The sequence below is a fragment of the Hylobates moloch genome, unplaced genomic scaffold (assembly GCF_009828535.3).
Source record: "Hylobates moloch isolate HMO894 unplaced genomic scaffold, HMol_V3 SCAFFOLD_4, whole genome shotgun sequence".
NCBI lineage: Eukaryota > Metazoa > Chordata > Mammalia > Primates > Hylobatidae > Hylobates > Hylobates moloch.
The window spans coordinates 26,421,841-26,434,014 of record NW_026652279.1 but is presented as its reverse complement, the minus strand read 5'-3'; positions in this window follow the sequence as shown (position 1 = coordinate 26,434,014).

The following is a 12,174-nucleotide window of genomic DNA, read 5'->3' as shown; positions in this document are numbered from 1 at the left end:
TGTAAAGGGCTTGAATAGATATTTCTCCAAAAGATAGACAAATGGCCAATAAGCACATGAAAAGAAGCTGAACATCAGTAGTCATTAGGGAATAGCAAATTAATCACAATGGGATACTCATCAAAATGAATAAAAGTAAAAAACAAAAAATCAACAGTTCCAAGTTCTAATGAGTATATGGGGCAATGGAGCACTTATGCATTGCTGATGAAAATACAAAATGATATATGCCCTGGTATGTTTTAGCTCTGTGACCCCACCTAAATTTCTTTTTTTTTTTTTTTTTTTTTTGAGACGGAGTCTTTCTCTGTCCCCCAGGCTGGAGTGCAGTGGCGTGATCTCGGCTCAACGCAACCTCCACCTCCTGGGTTCACGCCATTCTCCTGCCTCAGCCTCCCGAGTAGCTGGGAATACAGGCGCCCACCAACACGCCCGGCTAATTTTTTGTGTTTTTAGTAGAGACGGGGTTTCACCGTGTTAGCCAGGATAGTCTCGATCTCCTGACCTCGTGATCCGCCCGCCTCAGCCTCCCAAAGTGCTGGGATTACAGGCTTGAGCCACCGCGCCCAGCTACCCCACCTAAATTTCATCTTGAATTATACTCCCATAATTCCCACATATTGTGGGAGGGACCCAGTGGGAGATGATTGAATCATGGGGGTGATTCCCTGCATACCGTTCTTGTGGTAGTGAATAAGTCTCACAAGATCTGATGGTTTGATAAGAGGTTTCCACTTTCGCTTCTCCCATTCTCTCTCTTGCCGCCACCATGTAAGAAGTGCCTTTCACCTTCCACCATGATTGTGAGACCTCCCTAGCCACATGGAACTGTAAGTCCATTAAACCTCTTTCTTTTCCAAATTGCCCAGTCTTGGGTATGTCTCTATCAGCAGTGTGAAAATGGACTAATACATGTCCATTGGAAAACAATTTAGCCTTTCATCAAAAAATTAAACATAGAACATATTACTCACCAATTCCACTACAGATGCTTTCTGACTTAGGATGGTTTGACTTACAATTTTTTAACTTTACAATGGGCTTATGGGTTATAATGCATTTTTAACTTAAAATGTTTTCTGCATACGGTGGGTTTATTGGGATATAATCACACTGTAAGTCAAGGAACATCAGTAATAGCTTTATACCCAAGAAGACTGACAACAGGTGTTCAAACAAAAACTTGTACACAAACTGGGCATGCTGGCTCATGCCTGTAATTCTAGCAATTTGGGAGGCAGAGGTGGGAAGATTGCTTGAGCCCAAGAGTTCGAGACCAGCCTGGACAACATAGGGAGACCTGTCTCTACAAAAAATTTAGAAAGTAGCTGGGTGTGGTGGCACTCACCTGTGGTACCAGGCACTGAAGAGGCTGACATGGGAGGATTGCTTGGGCCCAGGAGTTCGAGTCTGCAGTGAACTATGATTGCACCACTGTACTCCAGCCTGTGCAACAGAGAGAGTTCCCATCTCTAAACAACAAAAACAACAACTTGTACACAAATGTGCCTAGCGGCCCTATTGATTTAGTCAAAAAGTAGAAACAACCCAAATGTTCATCAGCTAATGAATAGACAAACAAGTGTGTTATATCTATACAGTAGAATATTACTTGGTCATAAAAAGGAATGGAATACTGTAATATGATACATTGGTTTGCATCCACAGTTCCTAGCTCATAACTTTCCTAGCCCATTTTGCAGTAAACAGAATCTCTTTCTCTGACCTTCTCTTGCCCTCCTTTCACCTGCCTACTTGGCAAGACTCTAATCTGATTGTGGTCATAAGGCACTCATTCCAGAGAGGGTCCTACCCCATACCCTGGAGGAAGGAATGCTGCACAGAGAGGCCAAGAGGCATCTGAATAGACAGACCTTGCTGGGTTTAGGGCATACATTTTTTGTCCAATCACTTTTTGATATGGTTGTCCATGCTTCAATCATGAGCAACTAATGAAGTCTTCATGAAAGGCCAGAGGGAGCATGGGGAGTTTCATCCCAAAATATGGCTCCCTGGTATAATGAGGATTTTGAGTTAAAAACTCTTAGGTATCAAGTTGGAAGAGACTTTTTCCCTATCTACATAAAGATAGTATGGATCCTCCAAGGAGAACAGTTGCTCCCCTCCTTGTCTCATTATCCATTACAGGAAAGAAGACCAAGAATGTACCTGAACGGACCCTTTTATAAGATCATGACTGTCCCTGAGGATCATTTAAGTTCCAAAGAGAACTATTAACGAATTAATTTCTGTTCCCCATCCAATCATTCTCCCTAGTAACCATTTATTGCCCCTAAATAGAATTTATATCCCCCCACCATAATCTGTTTTGCCAGGATCCAAGTCCGTGTTCTTTCTGTGACCTCAAGATGGTATATAAGCTTCTGAACCCCATTGGGATATTGGGCAATCACTCTATGATTCTCCCTGTGTACATGGTTTAATAAATTTGTATACCTCTTCTTTTATTAATCTGCCTTATTGTGAGTAGATGTTTCAGTGAACCTTCAGAGTTCACTCTGATGGGCGTCCTTTCCCCTATCCCTTGCCCTATGCATCTCTTCATCTGTATCCTTTGTAATATCTTTTGTAATAAACCAGAAAATATAAGTGTTACACTGGGTTCTGTGAGCCGCTCCAGCAAATCAATTGAACCCAAAGAGGGGGTCATGGAAACCCCAACTTAAAGCCTGTTGGTCAGAAGTTCTGGAGACCCAAACTTGCAACTGATATCTGAGGTGGGGGCAGTCTTGGAGACTGAACCCTTAACCTGTAGGATCTGACATTATGTCTAGGTAGATAGTGTTGAAATTGAATTGGAGAACACACAGCTGGTGTCCGCTGCAGGACTGATTGCTTGCCTGCTGGCTGATGAGAAATCCCCACATATTTTGGGGTCCCAGAAGTCTTGACTGTTTTTGTGTTGGTGTGAGAGCAGAGGAGAAGCGTGGTTTGAGAGTTTTTCCAAAGTACAGATATATTCTGCAATATGGATGGACTTTTGAAACATTATGCTGAGATGGCAGACACAAAAGACCATATGTTATACAGGCATACATGATTTTATTCGTATGAAATACTCAAAATAGGTAAATATATAAATACAGAAAGCAGGTTAATGGTTGCTTAGGGCTGGGGGAAATAGAGGGATTGGCAGGTGATAGCTAAGGGGGATAGAGTGTCTTATGGAAGTGATGAGAATGTTCTGGAATTAGGTAGTAAAGACGGTCACACATTGTTATGAATATACTAAGAAACACTGAATTTTACAGTTTAAAATATTTCAGAGTTTGAGACCAGCCTGGCCAACATGGTGAAAGCCCATCTCTACTAAAAATACAAAAACTAGCTGGGCGTGGTGGTGTGCACCTCTAATCCCAGCTACTCGAGTGGCTGAGGCAGGAGAATCATTTGAACCTGGGAAGCAGAGGTTGCAGTGAGCCAGGATTGTGCCACTGCACTCCAGTCTGGGAGACAGAGTGAGACTCCATCTCAAAAAAAAAAAAAAAAAAAAAAAAAAAAAAAAATTCAAATGGGGAATTTTGTGTTATGTGAACTTCTATAAAGGAAAAAGGAAACTTTGGTCTTATGGGTAACTCATCATTTCCCTCCTAGACTTATTGGGAGACTTAAATGTGATTAACACATTACCAGGCAAATAATTAAAATAAATAGTATCCTTAAGAATAAATACAATGAAAACAAAGCAAAGTTATTAAATTCTGGTCAGACTCTGTTCCTTGCAAAGGCTCTTAGGCTCTAATGTAAGGCCCATTTTATACTCTTTTTTTTTCTTTTACATACTCCCCAGAAGAGTAACATTCTCTATTCCTTAAGGATGAATTATCAAGCCAGGTATGGTGGTGTGTGCCTGTAATCCCAGCTAATTGGGAGGCAGAAGTGGGAGGATCACTTGAGCCTAGGAGTTTAAGACCATGAGATGCATGCTACAATATGGATGGACTTTTGAAATATTATGCTAAGACGCCAGACACGAAGGACCACATACATACCTACATGATTTCATTTACATGAAATACCCAGAATAGGCAAATATATAGAGACAGAAAGCATAGTGAGATCCCATTATCAATAAAAAAAAATGTATATATATTTTGAGATGAGGTCTCACTCTGTTGCCCAGGCTGGAGTGCAGTGGTGCGATCTCAGCTCACTGCAGCCTCTGGTTCCCAGGCTCAAGCAACTCTCCCACCTCAGCCTCTGGCTGACACCACCATGCTTGGCTAATTTTTGTATTTTTAGTAGAGATGGGGTTTTGCCATGTTGCCCAGGCTGGTCTTGGACTCCTGAGCTCAAGTGATCTGCCTGCCTTGGCCTTGCAAAGTGCTGGGATTACAGGCATGAGCCACCACACCCACCCCCAAAAATAAAATAATATAAAAAATATAAATTACAAATATTAGAGACAAACTAGCAATAATGAGATTTTCTTGACATAATGAGAGAGATTAAATCATCAAAAAGAAAATATTCTCTTGACCTGATTCGGTGTTATTTAATGCTTATCTTTGTACTATCTAAAATCATGTCCCAGGCTGGGCACAGTGGCTCATGGCTGTAATCCCAGCACTTTAGGAGGCTGAGGCAGGTGAGTTGCTTGAGCTCAGGAGTTTGAGACCAACCTGGGCAACATGGCAAAACCTCATCTCTACAAAAAATACAAAAATTGGTTGAGCGTGATGGCTCATGCCTGTAATCCCAGCACTTTGGGAGGCTGAGGCGGGTGGATCACGAGGTCCAGAGATCGAGACCATCCTGGCTAACTCGGTGAAACCCCATCTCTACTAAAAATACAAAAAAATTAGCCGGACGTGGTGGCAGGCACCTGTAGTCCCAGCTACGCAGGAGGCTGAGGCAGGACAATGGCATGAACCTGGGAGGCAGTTTGCAGTGAGCCCAGTTCGTGCCACTGCACTCCAGCCTGGGCAATAGAGCGAGACTCTGTCTCAAAAAAAAAAAAAAAAAACAACAAAAATTAGCTGGCCATGATAGTGCATACCTGTGGTCCCAGCTACTTAGGAGGGTGAGGTGGGAGGGTTGCTTGAACCTGGGAGGTGGAGGTTGCAGTGAGCCAAGATCGTGCCATGGTATTCCAGCCTGGGTGACAGTGAGATCTTGTCTCAAAAAAAAAAAAAAAATGTCCCATAAACAGGTCTCACAGTTCAGGAAATATCTCTCTAGCACATGTTGTTCACAAGTAGTATGTTACTGTGGTTTGAATGTGTCCCACCAAAGTTCATGTGTTTGAAACTTATTCCCCAATGGTACAGTGTTGAGAAGTGGGATCTTTAAGCTGTGATTAGATCATGAGGGCTCTGCCTAGATGAATGAATTAATGCTGTTATCATGGAAGTAGGTTAATTATTGCAGGAGTGGATTCCAGATAAAAGGATGAGTTTCGCTCCCTTCTCCCTCTCATGTGTGTTCTCTTTCCCTTCTACCTTCTGCTGTGGGGTGACATAGCAAGAAGGCCCTCACCAGATGCCAGCATCTTGACATTGGACTTTCCAGCGTCCAGAAATGTGAGAAATAAATGTCTTTACTTTATAAATTACTTGAGTTCTAATGGAAGAAGCAGATAATACAGAAAATAAATACATCACATTTCTGTGGTAATAAGGATTATGGAGAAAAATTAAGCAAGGTGGTTGGTGGACAGTGCTGGAGAGGTGGAGGAATATGTCCATTGTATGTCAGGTGGTCAGGTAAAACCTCTTTGATAAGGTGACAAAGTAGACCCTGAATGAAACAACAGAGCAAGCTATTTAGATAGCCAGGAGGGGAGCATTCCAGGCAGAAGGCCTCAGCGTACTCAGCAGGGCCTAGGAAGAGCCAGATGGCCAGTGAGGCTGCAGAGGAGTGAGCGGGATAGAGGTAGAGGAGAGATGGGATGGATACATCATACAAGTCAGTGTTTCACAAATTATCACCATGCCTTACCAAAACAAACAAACAATCACTCTGGCTGCTGCCTGGACAATGTTAGGGAGCAGGAATGGAAGCAGTTACTAGGCGATTTCATTGGTCCAAGTGAGAGATGATGATAGCTCAAACTAGGATATTAGGGGTGGGTGTGGTGAGAACTGTCAAATTCTGGGGTGTTTTGAAGGATGGGTTGTCATTGCTGGTGTATTAGATTTCGGTTCGAAAAGAAAGGAGAGGAAATTTGAGGGTCAGACTTAGCAGATTTGCTGGTTTAGAGTAACCATGTCCTGCTGACAGATGCATGGCCAAGAATGAGGCTAAACTGTCACAAAGTAAGTACAAGTGGGCACATGTGCTCTTTATGGTTCTGGTTGATTACAAAGAAAAATGGTATGTTAGTTTATATCAGAAAGAACCGGATGACCTCCTTGGAAAATATTGACTAAAATGGATCTTGCTAGAAAATGCCAGTTTGAGACAGGTAACATTACATGTGGAAATTGAAGCCACTCATTTCTTTCTAACTGGAAGTAGTGGTTATATTAAACTAAAGAGTAAACAAGCATATGATTAAGTGTGATGATTCATATCAGATATAGTGACACAAATGAGGAACTCAGTGGTGCTTGTTCCCATGAACCTAGATATCTGTTTTACCTTAATATCTTCCTATCCTTACCTATTTTTTTTTTTTTTTTTTTTTTGAGATGGAGTCTCGCTCTGTCACCCAGGCTGGAGTGCAGTGGCACAATCTCGGCTCACTGCAAGCTCTGCCTCCCGGGTTCATGCCATTCTTCTGCCTCAGCGTCCTCAGTAGCTGGGACTACAGGCACCTGCCACCATGCCTGGCTAATTTTTTTGTATTTTTTAGTAAAGACCAGGTTTTACTGTGTTAGCCAGGATGGTCTCAATCTCCTAACTTGATGGTCCGCCCGCTTCAGCCTCCCAAAGTGCTGGGATTACAGGCGTGAGCCACCACGCCCGGCCTGATTTTTTGAATTTTTAGTAAGATGGAGTTTCACCGTGTTAGCCAGGATGGTCTCGATCTCCTGACCTCGTGATCCACCCGCCTCGGCCTCCCAAAGTGTTGGGATTACAGGCGTGAGCCACCGCGCCCGGCCTCCTTGCCTATTCTTAAAGTTAAACAAGGTTCTGGGTAGAAAGTCAGATAGTACAGCCACTCCCTTGCCCACCTCTTTCCTCTCTTGCAGAGAGAGGCAAGGACTGTTAGCCATTTCTGCTTTTCATTTCTATGGCGATTACCTTCATGGCTCTAAAAGACACGTTTGTAGTGCCATTTCTTGCTTTTTCAATTTTTGCTATTATCTGTGGACTTTGTTATGGTACTTGAAGTTTAGCCTATTAACATTACCACCATCCTGTCTCCCCCTTCCTCCTTCTGCCATTATAGCTACAACCCAATGTAGTTTGTTCCTCTACATTAAATTTGCCTTTGTAAGTGTAAGGGATATATTAGTATTAAACATCTTCTTGTTCTGTCAGTTATATACAGCATCTCTTGATCCCCCGCACTGTGAGACAAGGGTTTCATTAGCACTCCTGGCCTTTACCTCTCCTCTCTTCCTTGTACTCCCCAGCCTATTTTGTTAAAAGAAGATCCCACTTGGCCAGTTGGATTCCTGTGGGAATGTAATTGAAAGAAGGATGCCCCTACACCTGCTTTTCATTCAGTATGCTACTGAAATTCCATCTCCCCCAAGAAAACCTTTTGGGACCTCTTTGGGAAATAAGAGCTGTATCTATTAATATAATCTTATTAATGAAATAATAGCCTAGGAGTCCATGAATCTTTAACCCGAAGGACCTTTGTCCTGTCAGGTGTTAGGAACTAGAGGGCAATACAATCAGCTTTGACTGTGCCCTAAGCAAGCAGAGGCTTATTTACTTTTCCCGTGCCCTTTCAAGCCAAAGGCTTATGCTACTAAAGCGGTTTAGTAGCATAACCTCTGTGAGAGCTTGCTGGTGGACTTAGTGCCATCACAATAAATTTTTAAGAGAATGTATATGAAATTTATTCTTCTCCTTGAATTTCATATTGATAAGTAAGTTGATTTAAAAGCAGCTCATTCGTTTGGAAAGGAACTGTATCCTTATAACAGATTACTGGAAGAAGGTCATGAGCTGGGGAATGCAGCACCCCTGCCACCTAGTGGTTCCTCTTGCTGAAACACTGCTCTTGCAAAGCACAGAAAACACAAACTGAGTTAGTATAGGAGTCAAATACAGCGAATGTCCTGAATCTGGGAAACTTCCATTCCCTCCTCCCTTTGTGAAATCAGAGGAACGAAAAGAGCACTGACAAGGGAGAATGTTGTAGGTAAACACGGATAGCCATCAGGTCTCCTGCACAAAGGGGCAGCTGCAGGAAGCAGGAAGTGCAACAAATGAGCAAAGAAAGGGACAGGATCCCTCAGCAGTGGTCACTGCAGCAGCAACACGGGGCCAAAGGCAAAGCAGAATCACCAGCGAGATCAGCAGGGACAATGATGATAAAGCTACATAGGCTCAGCATCAGCAACAGCCCTAGAGACTGTGGCCTTGGGACTGTAGTACCTCTTGATTTGGGGTAAACCAATCAGGACACTCAGGGAACAACAACAGAAATCAGCATTTACAGAGCACATACTCAGTTGAGGCAGAGTTTTACCTGTATATCACATAATAGTCTTTGGGGGTAGGTATTCTTATTAGCCGTGTTATACAGGTGATGAAATTGAGGCTAACTAACTGGCTGAAGTCACGGAGTTGATGAGACTTAGAGCCAAGATTCAAACGCACACCAAGGTGGCCTGACCCCAGCTGCAGAGCTCTTAACTACAGACATGCATTGCTAAAAGAAGGGGATATGTTCTGAGAAATGTGCTATTAGGTGATTTTGTCATTATGTGAACCCATAGCTAGCTACACACTGTTAACAAAAGACCATGACGCCAGGCATGGTGGCTCACACCAGTAATCCCAGCACTTTGGAAGGCCGAGGTGGGTGGATCACCTGAGGTCAGGAGTTTGAGACCAGCCTGGTCAACATGGTGAATCCCTATCTCTACTAATACTATAAAAATTAGCCAGGCATGGTGGTGCATGCCTGTAATCCCAGCAACTCAGGAGGCTGAGGGAGGAGAATCACTTGAAGCTGGGAGGTGGAGGCAGCAGTGAGCTGAGATCGTGGCACCGTGCTTCAGCCTGGGTGACAGAGTAAGACTCCATCTCAAAAAAAAAAAAATGTCCATAACATCTGTGGAGGAAAAAGGGAGAGTTTTATTTTCTGTAAAAAACAATCTGCAGATTGGGGAAATGCAGCTTCAGGTGTAAAACAGAAGTGGGCTCCAAGCAGGGTGGAAAGTTAGAGATTATAAAGGCAAAAACTGCAGGGCAGGGGAGGGTGAGCAGGGGAGTCAGAAACAGAGTGTCGATTAGATGGCCTTAAAGCCCCAAATCACCAGTCTCTCTTAATTGGCTGGTTCCGGGTCATCGGTTGGCAGGAGGTGGTCTTGTGGTGGTCAACTGGGGAATTCCCAGCTGCCGATGTTTCCAGGAACTCTTCTTTGACTTGGTTGCAGAAAAACAGGTTTTGCAACATTCTCTAAGGACACAAAGAGCTTGACTGCTCACTCACCCTTCCATGGCCCCTTGGGTCTGTTTTTACTCTTGAGCCACTGGGAATCCATTTTGTCTGTTAACTGGGGGTACAATTTGACAACACCTAGGCTGTTTGATATAGCCTATTGCTCCTAGGCTACAAACCTGACAGTATGTTACTGTACTGGATACTGTAGGCAATTGTAACACAATGGTAAGTATATGTGTATCTAAACATAGAAAAGGTACAGGAAAAATAGAGTATTATAATCTTATGGGACCACTTTTGTATATGCGGTCCATGCATTCACTAAAAACTTTGTTACGCAGCACATGACTGTATTAGGCTCTTCTTCTTCCCTCAGGGAGGAGGGCATATGGGGTTCAATCCCTCTAACTCTACTGACCTTCATATTGAGGGATGCTTGTGAATTGGAACTCTAAGGTGATTAAGATTGGTCCTAGATCTTCCACTAACTTGCAAAAGGATATTTAGCCTTTCGGGAACATTTTCTTTGACTGGAAAATAGGGATACAATGGTGACTATCTCATAAATTGCTGGGAAGTTTCACTGAGATAAGGTAAAATTTCTGGCACATGGCAAATGAAGTAGATTGCCTACAGAGGTTTTTCAACAATTCTTCTCATGGTTGTAAGTACCACTATTGCTTTCTACAAGAGGTGGAATCTGGGCTGGGTTTATGATTTACTTTGACCCCCTAGAATGTGGCAGATGTGTCACTGGCTAATTCCAAGTCTAGGTTGCAAGAGCTTCCTTTTTTCCTCTCTTGGACTGCTCTTGCCTTTATGTAAAGAAGCTCAGCCTAAACTCTTGCATGTTGAAAGACCACATGGAAAAAGAGGCATGAGGGAGCCAGCATCCTAGCAGAGCCCACTATCTGACTACAGTCACATGAGCAAGCCTAGGTGAGCCCAGAACTCACCTGCCAACCCCCAGGATGACAAGAAATAATAAATCACTGTGGTAAACTACTAAGTTTTGGGGTAGTTTGTTATGTAGCAAATAATAAGTTCTCAGTTAATGGTATCTAGTAATGTTATGGTTGGTGCTGGTGAGAAATTCAGCCAGCTAGCTGGCTCATCATTTCTTAGGCCACTGATTTTTTTTCCCTTTCACCAGAATAGCTGGAAGAAACAAGAGTTACATGTGCAAGTGAACACTGCTTATTACAAATGTGTCTGATCTCCTTATTAAAACAAAGACTATTTAGAAAGTCTATTCAGAAAGACTTTGTTAGCACCTCAAATTACCGTCTACGTTTGAAATAATGTGGAAGCATATTTCTTCAAACATAGTTACAACTCAGACTTTTCACTAAATCCATTGTACTGGGACCCTCCTAGCCATTATGTTGAAGAGTCTGAGGCATGGACAGGGATTTACCCATTTCATCTAGCATCTCAAAGCCCTGAAGATGATGCTTTACTCTAACCTTCTCCTTTGTATTCCCCTCCCTAAATTCTCTTTTTCTGTCCATACATATCCTTTCCCTCTCTCCTTGCCTTTCCTATTTCTTTTCCTTGTTGTGATGATTAAAGAAGACCTTCCCTACTGAAATGTAAGCTTCAAGAAGGAGATTTTCATCTGTTTTGTTCTCTACAAAAATATTCTTTGCTTAGAAAAGTACCTGGCACACACAGGTGTGCAGTGAATATGTGTTGGCTGAGTTAAATTATGCACGTAAAGCACTTAGGACAGTGTCTGACATGGAGTAGATGGCACTCAATAAATATAACCTGTGGCAACTCAGTGCTGTAATAAATGAAATTATTCACATTTGTCTTTTTTTTTTGCAGATCACTCCTTTATTATACAGATCAGGAAAAAGGATTTAGTACTGTTATACTCAAATGAACACTGGACCCGTGTGTCAGGGCCAAGCAACTAGAACATGATTCAGAAATCAGTCAGAGAAAGACACACTTGGACAGGACCAAGAGGCATTTCATTGTCACGAAACAAGGTGGGGGAGGGATTCCAAAACACACAGCAGAATTCTAACCCTCAGAGGTCAAGGAGCTTATCCCATATTGGTATGAGGAATGGCTTATTTTCTGATGACCACATGTGGGACTATTTCAACTGCCACGAGAAATCCCAGAAGGGTTATTGTTTTGTATTGTTTATATATACTATACCTTTTTTAAAAAATAAAATAAATGTAACACATAAACTAAATTCAGGATTGATCCCAACCTTCTAGAGCTAGCTTCTCTGGAGTCAGGGAAGAAACAGTTGTCACATCACCATAGAGGTTATATTCATCTTCCACTGGAATGACTAGAGCCCCCAGGCAGTGGCTTAACAGGCTGTCTTGCTTCATTGGTCATAGCTTAGCATGGTTCCTCCCCACAAGTCCTTAGTGAACAAAGCACTTGTAAAAACCCAGGTCACTACCTTTAAACTCTCTTGGACAAGAGGAGCTTTTCCACAGCTTGGGCTGAGAAGCTGTGCCCTAGAAGTGCTGTTCTGACTAGATTGTGTGAAGGGAGTGGGTGCAGGAGACAAAATGGCTAAAATGAAAATGGGAGCCACTGGTGCCCATCTGCAGCTACAGCTCAAGATGCCTACAGATGTGGTCAGTGTGACATGTGCAGGAGGGAGG